This window comes from Lygodium microphyllum, chromosome 19 (genome assembly GCF_053477565.2).
Source record: "Lygodium microphyllum isolate KBCC chromosome 19, Lygodium_microphyllum_v1.1.10, whole genome shotgun sequence".
Classification (NCBI taxonomy): domain Eukaryota; kingdom Viridiplantae; phylum Streptophyta; class Polypodiopsida; order Schizaeales; family Lygodiaceae; genus Lygodium; species Lygodium microphyllum.
This window is the reverse complement of record NC_141153.1, coordinates 121,360,940-121,378,792: the sequence shown is the minus strand read 5'-3', so window position 1 is coordinate 121,378,792 and position 17,853 is coordinate 121,360,940. Positions and strand designations below refer to the sequence as shown.

At 47.6% G+C, this 17,853-nt stretch overlaps 1 pseudogene; it reads right to left on the bottom strand.

The window, feature by feature from the left end:
* Nucleotides 1–2,386: 2,386 nt before the first annotated feature.
* LOC148020330 (THO complex subunit 3 pseudogene) lies at nucleotides 2,387–13,399 on the bottom strand (annotated as a pseudogene).
* Between the last annotated feature and the right edge of the window lie 4,454 nt (nucleotides 13,400–17,853).

The window sequence follows — 17,853 nt, the reverse complement described above, 5'->3', positions numbered from 1 at the left end:
GTTTGGATACACAGATACAGATTGAACTGGTAGTATGTCTAATAGAAGATCTACCAGCGGATACATGTCCTCTCTTGGTAGTGCAGTAGTTACTTGAAGCAGCAAAAAGAAATCTACAGTTGCTTTGTCGAGTATAGAGGCTGAGTATAGAGGTGTTGTTGTTGCAGCATGTAAGGTAGTATGGCTGCAAAAGTTATTTGCTAATTTAGATGTGCAGGTGGAAGGTCCAGTTGTCATTTATTGTGACAACATGAGTAGTATACAGTTGGCTAGGAATCCTGTGTTCCATACCAGGAAAAAACATATTGAGGTACACTACCACTTTGTGAGAGAGAAGGTACTAGCAGGTGAGATTAACTTGGTGTATGTCAATACACATGATCAAATAGCTGACATCTTCATGAAGGCATTGGGTACAGAGAAGCTTCAAAAGTTTCGATGGATTTGCAGAGATATAATTGAGCTTGAGGGGGAGTGTTGAGATGACAAGCTCAACACATGCGGACATTAATGATGGACTGCCTGGTTAGATGGGTCCACACATCTACACTTAGCACGTTGTCGAAGGGTTTCGAAAGTAAAGTCGCAACCACAGAGGACTTTGAATAATTGCAGGATAGAAGGATAGATCGTCAATAGTGGCAGCCTCCACAAAGAATCATAGTTATATTTCAACAACTCTTCAGAAGACTGATGAGACAAACAGCTTGTTAGCTTAGCAACTCTCTCTAAATAGTTACAGCAGCAATAAAGGATGAGTACAAAAGATCCTCAGAGGTGTATACAAGAGGTTTAGGAAACAGTTTTAGTGCAGATCATAATAATGTCCAATATTGTAAAGGAATTTGAAGTCACAAATCTGTTCTTGGCAGAGGACCTGACTGTGAAGATCACAGATTTTTAGGTAGCTTGTTTTGAGTCAGAGTGATATTGTTTAAGGAGTGAGGATATTGAAATTTCTCGATGGATGACACTTGAAATGTAGTAATAAGTCTTGTTAAAAACTCTTGTAGATCCCTTGTTACAGCTGATTAGACTTATGGTTAGTCCAGAGTAGCAACACAGTTTCTGTTTACCCAGGTGTTACACTCTCCTTTCACGATCTTTCAGACTGCCTCCTTCCCATTCTGCAACTTTGTAATCCTCTGGAGTCATAATAAATGTCTTGAGAAGATGATTAAAGGTTCCCCAAGTCTTGCAAAATCATTTGCATACAGATCTGAATTCAAAAACAACTGTACATTAAAGCTTCTATTGCCTCCTTTAAGCGCTTAAAAAAGATCACTTGACGTCTTCTCTGAGTGAATCTGTGATTCGTCTTCTTCATCGACTAAATTGGCATGATACAAAACAGAATCTCCAGAAAGTGTACACCATAAGCTCTGTTAACCATCTTCCTGTGTTTGCTGAAATGGGAGCCTCTGTACTCAGCAGGCCACAAATGTGGAATCCCCTATTTGCGCTTGCCGGTTATAGCATACTTTAGTCCAGAGACACGTTTCTTGGCATATTGAAAGACAAGCCTCCCTCCTGGAGTTTTCACAATGCATGTCTGATTGGATTTGGTGGCATAGCTATGGTGTCGTGCTGAATGACTACGAGGATTTGCACAGGAATGTGAGTGGCAAAGGGCTCCTATGACTCGTATGAATGCTTTTCTGTATGCTCTGAATTCTCTATGTACAGTCCGATTCCTGGATGCTATGGCGCGCGAGAGGCAATTCCATAATTGTTAGTGCAGGATTTATGAATGCTCTCGATTCTGTATGTGCAGCAGTGATTGCTCCCAGAGAATCAAAACCCTGATCTCAGTATAAAATCAGGCAGCCTGGACAACCTACGCAATCAATGTAGCAGCAAGAAATCGAAGGTCGTTCTCTGTTATTGAGTCGATCCCATCTTTTCGTGATGGAGACATTGCTTTGATCTCCTCCCATGAAACATAACGAATAGCTTTGCAACTGCGTTTCCGTCTGCTGCCAACGTATAGCTGTGGTTATCATTGATGAAGCCTCGTCACATGTTGACAGACTTCTACTCTTTAGATTAGCATCGCTTTAGTTCATCGCAGTCCAGTTCATCACAATCCAATAGAGAAAGCTCCCTTCTCCTCTGTTCTGAACGCAGAGCTCGCCCTATTGGTTCATCCTCCCTACAATTCCTCAACTGCGGCTTCTAATTCCTTATTACTTCCATCTTCTTCGTCCATTTCCGTCCTCTATTGTCGATGCCTTTCTCTTGCAGCCTTCCTCCCCAGTCGATCCTTCCCCCCAAAGCTTTTTTCTTCCGTGAACCAGAAAAAGCCCACTTTTTTAGCCACACTTTCCTCTCATACACACACAGAAAAGCGGCATCTTTCCTCTTCACGTCGCATGTCCCTTCAACTTTAGATCTTTTGCTTTGCTTCAAGCTTGGTAAAAGTACGAACACAAAGCATCTCAGAAAGATCCCAGAGGCTCACAAGAGCATCTGCACTCCCCACTGCAAAGTACCTCCCAGTCGGATCAATGGCAAAATAATAACAACCTGTTGTGTGAGCATCAAGTGTGTGTAATGTAGAAAGAGATGGGTAGGACAAGATATCCACCGTTCCATTCCCAGTTGTGAGGAAGAACAGTTCTCCCGTGGTATTCCACGCTATTTCATTCACCTCATAAGGAAACTTGCGCTTGTTGATTGGCTTGAACTTACGAACATCTATAATAGTCAGTTCATCATCTCTATTTCCAACAGCAATATGTGACCCATCAGGCTTGAAAGTGATATTTATATTCTCACCACTCAACTCCACTTGTTGGGAGCACTTACCAGCACGAGCATCCCAAAGACGCACAGTTCTATCTCCTGAAGCTGTTGTTAGTAAATCTGCATGCTTAGGATCCCATGAGGTGAATCTGCACTGTCTTGATCTGGATCATCCTCGAAAACATCAAAGCGTCCAATATGCTTGGGCTCCTTCTTTCCAACTCCTGGATGTGGAGGCTTGGTATCATTAGGTATTTTTGATGTAGCTGAAGAAGGAGAAGGCAAAGTCCTGAACGAATACGTGTAACACGTTCACCAATATCAGTTGTGCTTTCCACTTGACCTTGCTCAACATTGGCTGAAAGCATCTCATCATGTTCACCACTATGCCTCCAACTCCTCCCCACTATACTCATAAGCAGAAAATAAATGTAAACACAACAACTAAGTATGTACAAAGTATCAAATCACACACACAACTTTCAGGTGGTTTTCACACCTCGAATGCGCAGCAATACAACATCCACCCCCTCTAATCCTGCTCATCCTCTGGATGGGCCAACTACCCATGATCGTTATCATCAAGATCCACAAACAGATCAATCTCTTCATTATGCATTTCCGGTATATCAACAAGATTATCTGTCATGTCATTTGTCTCTTCCATTGGAGTTTCTTCTCGTTGCTCTTCTCTTGCAAATTCTTCCAATGCATAATCCTCATCATCTCTTTTCTTGAAAAGCTTGATTCTTTTTCCAGCAATAGGCACTCTAAGCACTGTCCCATCCAATTCTGTCAGCTCATATGTTGCATTATCAAAGACATGTCTGACTATGTACGGCCCAAACCATCTTTTCATCATCTTCCGAAGTGCAGTATGCTGATTTTCAAGGCTGCTATCAAAGACCAATACCCAATCTCCCTCTTCTATTGCTCTAGGCCGCAAGCGATGCCTGCTGTCAAACCTGTCCTTATTCCTTAGTCTAGCAACCTTCAACCTGTCAATAGCTAGCTGAATATCCTCTGGTCTCCTCTCTAACTGTCGAATCCGAAGAGCTAAGAGCTCCTCTCTCGTCAAATCCTCCTGCCAAGGTAAAACTGACCAAGTCAAAGCACAAGTCTCAGTCGGCATAACAGGTTTCTGACCATACATCAACTCTACAGGCATATATCCTGTGCTAACACTATGAGTCATACGATCAGCCCACTATTCTCCAATCCGTCCTCTGCATGCTTTGGCTAATGCTTTCACTATTGGCGGATGCCCTCTTTCACTCTTCCCATTTCCCTCTGGATTATATGATGTAGTTAGAACCAACTTGATTCCTAGCTGAGAGAAAAACTCCCTAGCTTCATCTGCATCCAATTCACCACGATCCGCAGTGATCTTACCCACACAACCATACCTGCAGAAAATTTCCTCCAATAAGAACTTACACACTGCACTAGTGGTCTTCGTTCTCAAAGATCTGCCCTCAACATGATTGGTAAGATCCTCTCTAGCCAAAACAATGTACCTCATCTGCCATTGACCCATAGGCACGGTAACCAAATCAACTACCCACTTATAATGAATGCATAGTGGATAGGTCAGATGAAGCTCATCTCGAACAGCTTAGGGAGAGAAGCATGAGGAACTCCAGTCGGGACAGTACAAGCCAGAGAGCTCCAAAGCGGACCATGGCGTTAGAAGAGAGAGAGAACTCTAGCACACGGGATAAGGAAAAAGGTGTTGATCAAGGCCAAGAGCTGGCTGAGGTAAGAATGGAGCTTGCATGATTGCAAGAATAGATGAGGAAGCCTGCGCGGTCTCACATGCAGTGTATACACTGTGGTGGAAACCACCTCCCAACCGAGTGTCAAGATCCTAGGTCTAGGCCGTGCTCAAACTGTGGTAGGTTCAGTCATGACGCATTGCACTGCAGATTTCCCAGGAGATTCCCATATGTGCAGCAATACAACCCTCCATACTTAGGCAACATGCCACCTAACCTCTTTGGCAGGGGAGCCCAGCTGACGCTTCCAGCACCAAATGACGTAAGACCAGCCATTCCTAGGCTAGAGATGAACCCAACAGGCATACCCATACCACCAGGGCCCTATGTGACCCAACCACTGAGTGATGCTCATGTTCACTATGTGGAAAAACCTAGTGAAGAGGAAAGCTATGTGAACCCATACATCTCCTATGACGAGGAAGGCAATCTAGTCCTGATGGACTATCGATCAGGACCGGTAATTGTGCTGGGCAGAGGAAGAGGTAGAGGCTTTGGAGGACCAAGTCAAGATCCAATCTCATGCTGGACTTGAGGTCATCCAGGCCATATCTCATCACGCTACCCGAAAAGGGAACAGGCAAACCAGGACAAAGTTGATCTTCGATGCACTGAGTGTGGGATCACACACCTGTTTCCTAACTGTCCTAGATGGAAGCCATCAGCTAGTTCTGCCAACATGCCCTTCGTATCCTTGGGACTATTCGATGTGGAGACCTTTGGCAGTGAGGATACACCCATCCCACTGCATGTCATGACGCGAGCGCAGACAAAACGAATAGGCATCTCATTGCCTGGGCCAAGTAACCTGGATGCAGCCTCATTGGGAAAGAAAAGCCAGAGGAGAAGGAGAAAGAGAACAGACGCAAAGATTACCCTTAATACTGAGGAAGCTACAACCTTAGTGGTAGGAAAGGGGGTCACTGATACCAAGGCAGAGACCTCAACTCCTAAGACAGCAGAACTAGGGAGTGCCAAGGTAGGGGAGTACCCTCATCCCAAGGCTATAGCCAAAGTTAAGGAGTGGGTCAAAGACGCCCAGGAACACCTTAAAGATGTAGAACCCATACTGGAAGACCAAATGGAAGACCTCTCTAGTGTGAGTACACCCGTTTTGCCATCGCGACCTCAATCGGGGAACGTACCCACACCACGAGAGATGCCACAGAGGCAAGACCAAGGAGAATCTTGTCAACAAGCTAACTAGGACATATGGCCAAAGAATGGTGACCAAGGAGGAAGCCAACCACCCAGCAACCTCCTCACCACCTTAGTAACCACCCCAGTAACCGTGAGCATGGGAGATTTGCTTCAGCAGCACCCTCCCTTATGGTAAGAATTAAGGTAGTGGGTGGAGGGAAAAGGGGAGCATGCTGCCACTAACTTGCAAGAGCAAGATGCAGTCATGCAAATTCCAAGCCTAATGCTACACTCGGCTTCAAGGTCACTACACATCAATGTTTTCTAGGAAGGCATGGAGATGCATGCAGTCCTACCTATCTTAGCCTTGGGGCACGCAACACGAAAAGGAATCGTAGACACAGGCGTTGGGGTCACTGTCTTGAGCCACACAGTTCTACAGGCCTGGGGAAACCCACCTGTGGAAGTGGCTAGGTTCAATGTTACATTGGCCAACAGAATGAAGGTCAAACCATTCGGGGTCCTAAAGAACTGGCCAGTGAAGGTCGCAGGAGTGGAGTTTTCTGTAAACTTCATTGTCATGAAGGGTGTGGACTACGACATACTGCTAGGCCGACCCTGGATGAGGAATGCACGAGTTATTGAAGATTGGGGGAACAATCTCATCTTCTTGGGGAATAGGACGAAAGTGGTAAGGGTTGAGATGGACACCTGGAAGACTACCCTAGCCGACCTCGATGCTATCTCAACCATGCTAAAAGGTGATGCCTAGGGAGGCAAGCAAACCCTATGGGTCATTGGCCAAGTACATCCCTTGCTCTGAGGACGAGCAAGATTGGATGCATGTCTTGGCAACCATTGACCTACCATTCTCAGATGAAGAAGAGCTATATAAGCAAGCTGCTAAATCACCAAGCAGGCCAGCAAAGGAGCCCACCGTGCCACTCTACATGATGCAAGAAGCTCATGTGACCCAGAGAAACCAGTTTCATTCCATATCCCCACCAATAAGCTCGAACTTTAGAAATCATAGAGTGCCTGACCGATAAACTGAAGGGCAACAAGGCTGCTAATCTAAAACCCCTAAGTGATCTCTTGGCTGGGCCTAAGTGGAAATGGACCAAAATTCACGATCTTAACCTATTATACAATTGGGCCTTAGTCACTGATGAAGAGGAGATTGGAGAGGAAAACTTGGGGGATGACGAGCAGTCAGAGGGGCAAGATTCTGATGATGAGGGGTACGAGCATTGTCGCTCTGTGGGGGACGAGAGTCGAGAGGAGTTAGACACGATAGAATATGACACTGAAGGGAGAGCAATCGAACAGATCAAGGCAGACTCTAGGCCTAGAAGGGAAAGGGTAGGCTGGAATGAAAAAGGAGTCATGATGATGGAGTGCAATAGGACCTGGCTGGAGCACATGGGAGCCATGGATTACGAGCAGGCAGGGGTGGCGCCATCACTGGTAGCTCTAGTACTAAAGACGGATTCACCTACCGAACTACGATCCCCTGGTGAAACTCCTTCCTCAAGCGAGGGATGTGAGTTTAACTCGAAGTCTGAAGTCAGTGCAGAGAGTGATCCTAAAATACCCCAACCCTCTAAGGTCAGACGCACCAAAGGGGACTTGCCAGTCCACCTAAGGCGCAGACGATTAAGGGAGGAGGCCAGGAAACAAACTAAAGACTCAGAAGCATAGAGGCAAAAGAAGCCGCAGGACCTCCCCAATGCTTCGCAAAGTTTAAGAAGGGTGATAGAGTGGTAGTGTTGCTAGGAGCAAAGAGACAAGGGCAAGCCAATAAACCAATTGAGGGACCCACCAGGGTCAAGGAAGTCGATCTGGCAAGGGAAGGCGAGAAGCCTCGACTTGTGTTCATCACTGACGACCTGACCAAGGATGAGGAGGCTAGACTTGTTGCTCTCCTGCGAGAGTATATCGATGTGTTTGCTTGGTCCTTGGAGAAACTTAGAGGAGTCGATCCTAAGGTTGTGACCCATAATATTCCAATGGTTCCAGACGCGGTGCCAACAAAGCAGCAACCTTACCCTATGAATCCCAAACACACCCATGCAATGAAGGAAGAAATCAATAAGCTCATGAAGGCGGGATTTATATATGAGATTGAGCACACGGATTGGGTATCGCCCATAGTGATTATTATGAAAAAGAATGGTAAAATTTGGGTATGTGTGAATTACAAGAAGGTTAATGCCACTACGAAGAGGGATAACTACCCCTTACTATATACCGAGCACATGCTGGAGAGGGTGGCAGGCAAAGAAGCTTATAGCTTCCTGGATGGTTTCTCTGGCTATAATCAAGTGCAAGTGCACCCTGACAAAGGCAGCCTTCACCACGGAGTGGGGTATATTCGCCTATATCGTTATGCCATTTGGGCTAATGAATGCACCTGCAACCTTCCAACGATTAATGTGCACCATCTTCAAGGATATGTATATTCGCCTATATCGTTATGCCATTTGGGCTAATTAATGCACCTGCAACCTTCCAACGATTAATGTGCACCATCTTCAAGGATATGCAAGTGCACCCTGACGACAGGCACAAGACTACCTTCACTATGGAGTGGGATATATTCGCCTATATCGTTATGCCATTTGGGCTATTGAATGCACCTGCAACCTTCCAACAATTAATGTGCACCATCTTCAAGGATATGCTATGACGCGAGTTAGAGGTGTTCGTAGACGACTTGTGCATACACTCTAATTGGACCGAATACTTAGGGAGGTTGAGAGCTGTCTTTGAACGATGTCGGTTATACAACCTCTCGTTGAACCCCTTGAAGTGCCAGTTCTGGGTGAAGCACGGATGCATCCTAGGGCATGTAGTGTCAAGGAATGGCATTTCCACCGACTTCTCAAAAGTCAAGGTCATTGTCTACCTACCACCACCCATTAACTACAAGGGTGTTCAGTGTTTCTTAGGCCATACGGGATACTACCAATGCTTTATACTGAACTACGCACTGATTGCTAAACCATTGTACAAGCTATTGATCGTATTCGAGTGGACTGAGGAATGCCAGCGTGCATATGAACAGTTAAAGAAGGCTCTCACCACTACACCCATCTTACGAGCCCCAAACTGGAGTATAACATTCCATGTACACATAGATGCCTCTAAGTTTGCTATTGGAGTTGTTCTATGCCAGCCTGGTGAACATAATCTTGATTATCCAGTGAGCTTTGCGAGTAGGCAGCTCACCGAAACGGAGATGAACTATTCCACTATAGAAAGAGAAGGGCTAGCCATGGTGTTTGCTGTAACGAAATTTAGGCATTATCTGTTGGCCACACCCTTCGTCTTTTTCGTTGACCATCAAACCTTGTTGTATCTTGTGAACAAGCCGTGTGCTACATGTCGCATATAGCGAGATGGTTACTTCTCTTGTTGGAGTTTGATTTCTCTGTGGTTGTACGTAAGGGAAAGCAGCACTACATGGCGGATCACATGTCCCGCATACCCATAGGAGAAGCTGTTGGACAAGGCATACTTGACGACTTACCGAACGCTCATCTCTTTGGCATGTCTAGCAAAGGAGACTTGTTTAGGGCTGATTCGACACCATATTGGGCCGATGATGTAGTCCAAGTGCTAGAGAACGGTCTGCCTAATATAAGTATTGAGAAAGCCAGACTAAGGAGACTTATCTTGAAAATCCAGCCATACCAATTGATCGCTAGCCAACTCTATAGGTTGGGACAGGACGGTTTGTTGCGTAAATATGTGTGTGAGCACGAGATGCACGATATATTGAGAGAAGCGCATGGCGGGATAGCTAGCGGGCACTTTAGTGGGGATACGACCACCCGTAATTGTTACAATCCCAGCTATGGTGGCCCACCCTATTCCGTAATGCTGCTAAGTTTATCAAACACAGCGATGAGTGCCAGAGGACTAAGGTTCCCATATGAAAAGATAAGATGGAGTTGACCCCCATAATAGCTCGACAACCCTTCAAAAAATGGGGCATTGACTTCATTGGACCTATCAGTCCTGCGGCACAATACTCCCAAGCACGCTACATCATTGTGGCAACAGATTACCTGACGAAGTGGGCAGAGGCAAGAGCCACTAGAAAGAACGATGCTAGAACCATTGCGAAGTTTCTGTGGGAGCAGAACTTTTCACGGTTTGGTTGTCCAATCGAACTAGTGAGTGATCAGGGCACGCACTTTATTAATGAAGTGATATCCCACCTACTCTCAACCTTCCTAATCATTCATAGAAGGTCCTCTCCCTACTACCCTCAAGCAAATGGCCAAGTAGAGTCCACGAATAAAATCCTAATTAACGTGCTTACTAAGATAGTATCCACATCACGAAGAGACTGGGATAATAAATTGATGGCGACCTTGTGGGCCTATCATACATGGCTGTCGAACAGACGCCCTTTAGGTTGACCTATAAAACGGAGGCCATTCTACCTTTAGAGTTCTTTGTTCCTAGCTTAAGAATAGTAGCTCAGGAGCATTGGGAAGGAAGAGAAGCTTGGACCGACCGCTTAGTGGAGACAGAGCATCTCACGAAGACTCGACTTTTAGCCACCCACACTCTGATTTGTGAGAATGCATGACAAAAGATGTGGTTTGACAAGCATGTCAACCAGCGCAACTCTGATCAAGGAGACCTTATCCTACTATACTCGGTGAAATGTCACAAACAGAAAATGAAATTTCGAGGATTGGGACCTTTTCGAGTGTGTGCAATTAGTAGAACGGGCAATGTCGAGTTGGAGACGCTCGAAGGGGAAGGAATAGGCTTCTTCAAAGGTAGTCGCATGAAAAAGTACTATCCTCCTTCCCATCCATTGCACGAGCCACCTATGCGTGAAGCCCCTATCAACGTCTGCATGGCCACAAGTATCGAACTAATAGATCAAGATGAAGAAGCAGTAGCACCCGCCTATCTACGAATCAGGATCACCTCAGAACGAACGTATTCTTTGGATGCCCTGATCAACGAAGGTGCCAACCGTAACATCTTGATGCATGACCATTGGACATGCATCGGTCAGCCTAAATTATAGCCCACAAATGCAAAACTCGGCCCATTTGGGGGCAACACTTACTCTCTTTTGGGAAAATGCCAAGTGGCTATCTCCGTCAAGTCTGAAAGCATCCCAGTCGTCTTTTATGTGTTACCAAATACTAAAGGGACCGGTGATAAGTCACTATTAGGCCGCACTTTCAAAAAGCAGACAAACTACAATGTGGACTATAACCTAGATCGCATCCATCCCATTTGTGACGCTAGCAATGGAGTCACCACTGTCCAGCCCAATTGCGCCATCACCACCAGCAGGTCTTAAGCCTTCGTACGAAAGACGATCTTTCCTTTCAGTGGCCAAGGAACTTGCTGAGACCTCGGGAAATGATGTAGTAACATGCATCAAGGAGTTGGATGACACCTTCACCACATTCGCTAGGAGCTATGAGAGGCTTGACCTAGGACTTCTTGACGAACCCCTTGCTTCTAATGTTCATGCATTGCCATGCACTTGGGAAGACTATGAGTTTATGACCATCAAATTTCCCAAAATTGTAGCCGAATTAATCGCTAATGGAGAAATCTCAAAGGAGCAAGTTGTTCTCAGACGACTAGTCACCTCTTACCGCAAGCCTGCACGCTCTACACTTAAACGAGAGCTGGAGGATCTCACGCAGCTTGCCAGCTCTGCTTCTCCATTCTTACAAATGTGGTATGCCTTACGAATCCAATGGGAGAAAAAAGGCCATTGTATCATGATCAATGCTTAGCAAAGGAGGGCAATCAAAAAAATTGAACGCGACTCTACTTATGTGGCACCTCTTTCATTTAGAGTTTTGGCCAGTACATGCAACATACACTTAGATGATTAGGTATTGGCCCACCCGTACATTGACTAGTTGCTCACGGAAGAGGAGTTGCACGTTGCTAGTCACCTTAACTCCGGGGACATCTTTCATGATGTCTTGACCTACATCACTCAAGCTTCCATACAACCATGCGAACTTGATCGTCATGCCCAGTTTGAATATAACCCTAACCTTTATACTTGGCTGTTGGCCAAGTAGCTCACCCCACACAGCCCATGCGAGCCTTCCTCCTCCCCTCGCTAATCCTAAAAAGGGTTCCCTTAACACTTGGGAAAAAAGGGGGGGAGGAACGAATGTGAACCAAGTGACGAACCAAGTGATGTAGCAAGAGGTATAAAGGCTGAAAATGATCAACTGAATTCAAATAGGAAAGAATGCAAGGAGGAAATAGACATTGGTTGTGAATTATTTCTAAGTTTCATTCCTCTAAATCTGCACGGAAAACTGTTACACGCATTCTTTCTTGGGTTTTGTTAGGAATGAATCAAGTTATAACACTAACGCTGACTTGGGTGATGATAGGCACCTACCATGGCAGGACGGGGTAGACTCCCATTCACGGAAGCGGAGCTGACAAAGTATGGAATCAGCATTGAGATGCATGGATTTAGCCAATTCACATTCAAGCATACCATGAATCTAGATGAAGCCATCTTGGAAGAGTCGGCCGTGAGGGAGCTGGTGGACAAATGTAACCTCCAAAAGTATATAGAGAAGATCGGACAGACAGTAGACTACAGCATGTGCGCGGATTTCTTAAGGAGCTTCAATGAAGGACGGAGCTATGGCACGGTCACAGTGAGGGTGGGTGATCAAGAAAGAAGGGTGCAAGTGCCTCTGAACGCAGACATTGTCAAGAGAGCCTTGGGGCTTGTGCCCAAAAAAGAAAGATGCCCAAAAAGAGATGTGTATGCCATGCTAGGAGTCAGAAAAGAGGACGTGCACACGGTCGATGGAATCAGTCTGGCTGACATTCAAGACCCTGCGACGAGGATGCAAGCTAAGATGATCCACCCTCTTTTCTCGGGCCACAGATACAACGCACTCATGAATAGAATCGGCGTGCCACTACTAGAAAGCATTGCGGCAGGAGTTCCGAAGGAGGTGGACTGGAACGGCTTTGTCCAGAAGACTATCAAGAGTTCAGCTGCCCTTCTAGCTCCAATCGCAGCACCAGCTGGTGGGGAATCTCTAGCCTCTACCGCACGATCCACAAGAAAGAAACCTGCCACAAAAGCCTCTACAATCAGATATGAATTTAGTGAATCGCTTAGGGAGGTCCTACGGCTTCCGCTGCTCGTCTGATCGTGTATCTTTGGGGTGCTTTGTCCTATCCTGGTGAGACCGTCTGCGTCTCAGGTGGACGGGCAAGTCCCCCTTGGTGCATCTGGTCATGGGCGGCCTAGGGATCTCTGGGTCGCTATCCGAAGTAACTTCCGATTTGGAGTCAAACCCTCCATCTTCGCTCAAAGAGGCAGTGTCCCCTAGTGGAAGCAATTCGGATGGCGATTCGGTTCTAAGTATTGACGTCGTTCTTGCTTGGGCTAGGCATGCCTGCTCTAGGTCTATGGCCCCCATACATTCCAACCACGCACGATCACATTCCATGCGCATGACTCTGTGCTCCAGTCTAAGGGCCTGCCTTTGCTGTGGCTTGGCGTCTGCTCATATCTGCTCAATTTCGCATCCATCCGTGTCGTACTCTATGGTGTCCACTTCACCCTCGCTCTCACCGCTGAAAGATTGGCAATCTTCGTATTCATCGCAGGAATCTTTGTCGTTCAACTGCCCATCGTCTCCTGGGGCTTGTAGTGCTCCGTCTCGTTGGTCTCGTATCAGGGCCCAGTTATACATGAGGTTCAGCTCGTGCACTCTGGTCCATTGCCACTTAGGATCCTCTAAGAGATCCTGGAGCAGCTTGAAGTTGGCAGTCGGGTTACCCGCTAGCTGGTCTGCTAGATATTCCAGTACCCCCTGGAGTTCCCTTTTGTTGGATGGTACTTGAAAGATGATAGGCTTAGGCCCTTCATGGAGGCTTGCTGCCATCATGTAGACAGGTGTAGAGAGTGTTTTGTTTGGCTTGCCAAATGTTTTGATAGCCTGCTCGTACGCCTCATGGTCTGAGAATGGCAGGTCAAGTGTAGCGAGAACGTGCATCCAATCCTGCTCATCCTCTGGGCATGGGATATACTTAGTTAAGGACCCATAGGGTTCCTTGACGTGAGTGTTCCCTTTGAGCATAGTAGAGATGGCGTCTAGGTCGACTGGTGAGGTCTTCCAAGTGTCCATCTCTATTCTCACGGCGTCAGTTCGGTTGCCAAGGAAGATGAGGCTGTTACCCCAATCTTCGATGACTCTAGCATTGTGCATCCAGGGTCGACCCAATAGGATATCATAGTCTACTCCCTTCATGACTATAAAGTCGACAGAGAACTGGACTCCTGCAATCTTTACTGGCCAATTCTTCAAGACCTCGAATGGCTTCACTCGCATACCATTTGCTAGTGTGACATTAAACCGAGCAGCTTCGACAGGCGGGTTTCCCCACATCTGCAGCACTGCGTGGCTAAGCACACTAACCCCAGCTCCTATGTCTACAATTCCCTTCCTCGTTGCGTCCCCCAGGGCTAGGACCGGCAGGACTGTGTGCATCTCCGAGCCCTCCCAGAAGGCGTTGACGTGCAAGGATTTAGGCCCGGAGTGTAGCATCAAACTTGGCAATTGTGTTTCCACATCCTGGTCCCGAGGATCTGCCTTGGCCTGCTCTTGCGATCCCTCGACCCACTGCTTGAGGTCTTTCCATAGGGCAGGGTGCTGCTTAAGCAGATCTCCCAGGCCAAACGTTACAGGGGTAGTCACTAGTGTGGTCAGGAGATTGCTAAACACTCGTCCTTCCTTTAGCCTAGACTGTCCGGGCCAATGGCCGCAACTGATCTGCGGCTCTGTTGCGTCTAGGCTTGGCCTCAATGGCACTGCTTGTGGCATAATAGCCTCGGCCGACTTAGGTTGAGGCGGTGACATTGGCGTGCTTATGCTGGAGAGATCATCGATCTTGTCCTCCGTGATGGGTTCAACATCTTTGAGGTGCTGTTGAGCCTCCCTCACCCATTCCTTCACCTTTTCTATGGCCTCTAATTGCCGCTTGGGGTGTGGGTATTCCCCTATCTTAGCGCTTCCCTTTTGGGCTGTTTTAGGGGCTGAAGTCTCTGCCTCTGCGTCTGAGACTTTCTTTCCATTAGGTAAGGTCGTAATACTATCGGTTTTTAGTGCGACCTTAGCTTCCGATCTCTTCTTTTTCCACCTACGGCTTTTCTTTCCTACTGAGGTTGTGTCAAGATTGCTAGGTCGTGGCAGAGAGATGTCGGTCTGCTTCGTTTGTGCTCGGGTCATAACTCGCAAGGGAATAGGTGTGGCCTCCCCATCGGGGTTTTCAACACCAAACAGCCCCAATGGGATGGATGGCAAATTAGCTGAACTGGAGGGCGACTTCCGTTTTGGGCAGTCTATGAAAAGATGGGTGATTCCACACTCTACGTACCTTTGGTCAGCTTTGTCCCTGTTTTGCTGCTCTCTTTCAGGGCAGCGCGATGAGACATGACCGGGATGTCCACAAGTCCAACAAGTGACCGGATCCTATGGCTGCCCTCCTAGGCCTCTACCCCGTCCTCATCCTAATGCCATCACCGGCACGGGTCGATAATCCATGAGGACCGCGTTGCCCTCGTCGTCATGCGAGACATAAGGGTATATGTAGGTCTCTTCGTCACTAGGCTCCTCCACATAGTGTACGGGAGCGTCGCTCGGTGGGTGGGTCACATAGGGACCAGGCAGTCTAGGAATGCCAGTAGGATTTATGTCCAGCCTAGGGACAGCTGGTTTCATATCGTTAGGCGCAGGTAGGGCTAGCGGGGCTCCCCGTCCGAAGAATGGCTGTGGCCTGTTAGCCGGATAAGGCTGGCCGTAGGGTTGCGCGTATGGTAGTCTTCGTGGTAGTCTGCAGTGTGCGGCATCGTGGCCGAACCTACCACAGTTAGCGCAAGGTCTTGACCTAGGGTTTTGACACTCTGCTGGCAGGTGGTTTCCTCCATAGTACACGCACTGGATGTGCGGACGCGTCGGTCACCTCAACATGTCTTGTATTTTGGCCAATTCCATCTTGACCTCGGCCAAGCCTTGGTCCATCTCGGTGGTCTTCCCCTTATCTTGGGATGATGGGTTTGATCGCTCGCTAAAGGTTGACGTTCGATCTATGCTTCGCGGGTTAGTCTCTTCCAGAGTTGAGCTCCTAGAGCTTCGCTCTTTCAGCTGGACATCGACTCTGATGGCTTCCTCAAAAACCCTGGCCACCATGTCTCGCTGCAAGCTTGAATTGCCTGCCAATGCCTTGTACAACTCCTCATCTCTAATTCTGCTGATGAATACAATTGATACTACTTTGTCCGTCGGTCGCTCGCCCAAGGGGATTCTCTTAAAGAGACTTCTCACGTGGGTCACATAGTCGCGGATGTCCTCCTTCTCCTTCTGTTTGACATTCATCAAGCGTACTAGCAGGTTGTCGGAGTATCCGGGCTCAGCAAACCTCTTGACGAAGAGATCCTTGAGGTTATTGAAGTTGGCTCACTCTATGGCATCCAAGCTTGTATACCACATCCTACCCTTATCGCTTAAGCAAAGTCCGAATGCTTGCGAACGTTGAGTCTAGTCGTTGAGGCTATTGGCTTTGCAGACTTACTCAAACTGCTCAACAAAGCTGTATGGATCGTCACTGGCTGGTACTTGTTGAGTTGCTTGGCAACAATCTGTATTTTGGCCTGGTTCTTTGAGCCCTAGTTTGCCCCTAATCCTGCAAGCAACGACATCGCTAGTGTAGTGGCACTCTGCTCTACTGCGGTGTTATCTAGCAGTCGTTTCATGAGGAGCTCGCTCAGCGTCAGGTCTCCCTCTAGTGCTCTTTCCTGGTCTGTCCGGTTCCGGCCAGCCAAGTTCAGCACTCGCTGCACCTCATGCAGCTCTATGCTTTGCCTTAGGCTCCTGGCTTGTTGATCCCTATTATACTCGGCTATGCCCTGTAATGCCTTGCGGGCTAGCCTTCTCTCCTCCTCTAGGTCCGCAATGATTGCATCTACCATCCTGCCACGGTGCTCGTACCGGGCATGAGCATCGTAACTGCTCACCATCTGTTGTATAGCGTCTGGGAATGCGCTCACATCGAGCTCCTCGGTAAACCGATGGTCTGAGCCTTCCTCTGTCATGGTTGAATTCTTGCGCCTCGTTGTGCTCTCGATCAGGTTAACCGGTCATGAGACAGATCCTTGTCGTTGACGCTCCTTGCTTGATTCTACCCTGCGCTTCGCGCGTTTGCCTACACCTTGGGTCTTCTCCTATTGGTGGGTTTTTTGAGCGATTTATCTGAGTGAGTTCCATTAATTTTTGAATGCAGTGCTCAACTTATGGTCACTCGTGAGTGTGTTGTTCCTCGTGCACTTGTGCTCAATCAGGCTTTCAGCTTTCCTAAGTGTACTTCAAGTGCGGAAATTCAATATGAGTGCTGCAAGCAATTCCCCGACGTCTTACTCACTCTCACTCGTTTTGGGCCTGATAGGCTTTGCTACTCTAGTCCTGGCCGTTCTAATGGGTTCTAGGGTCTTGTGCTGCTTCTTGTTGTTCACGCGGGGATGGGTCGCTGGGGAGTGCCCCAGTGTGTCCCTGGATGGGTCAAGTTTTTTTTTTGGCAGACTCGTCTGAGTGTCCGATCCTAGTGGTCCGATTATGGGCGGGTCCGATTCTGGGAATCGGACCGGGCAGGTGGTCCGATTGGTGACGTGCCTTAATTCGTCCGATCGGACAGGGTGGGTCCGAGTCAAAGTGTCCGAGTCTCCGAGTGTCCGATCGGACGGTTGTCCGAGTGTCCAATTCTGGGAATCGGACACTGGGTCGGACGTCCGAGTCCGCTGGCCCGACGAGCTTGCGCACACGGATTCACCCAAATATCTCCAGATGTCTATTACTATTGACCACGAAATTCACCAGCGATGGAGTTGGAGTGGTGAGGGGGAGATCGGTGTACCTGGGGATCACCGAATGCAATGTCACTCCGTGTCCTGGTCGATCGGACGGTCGCCAAGCTCGCTCTCTCTCTCTCTCTCTCACTCTCCGTTGGTTGCAAATGGGGGTTCTCTTGCCCTTCCAGAATTTATACCCTGCTGGTCCTTCCCTGAACACTACATATCACTCTCTTGGCGTTTCCTACGCAGTTACATTCGCATTTCCTCTATTTTCCCCCCTGTTTTCTCCGATTTTCTCCCTGT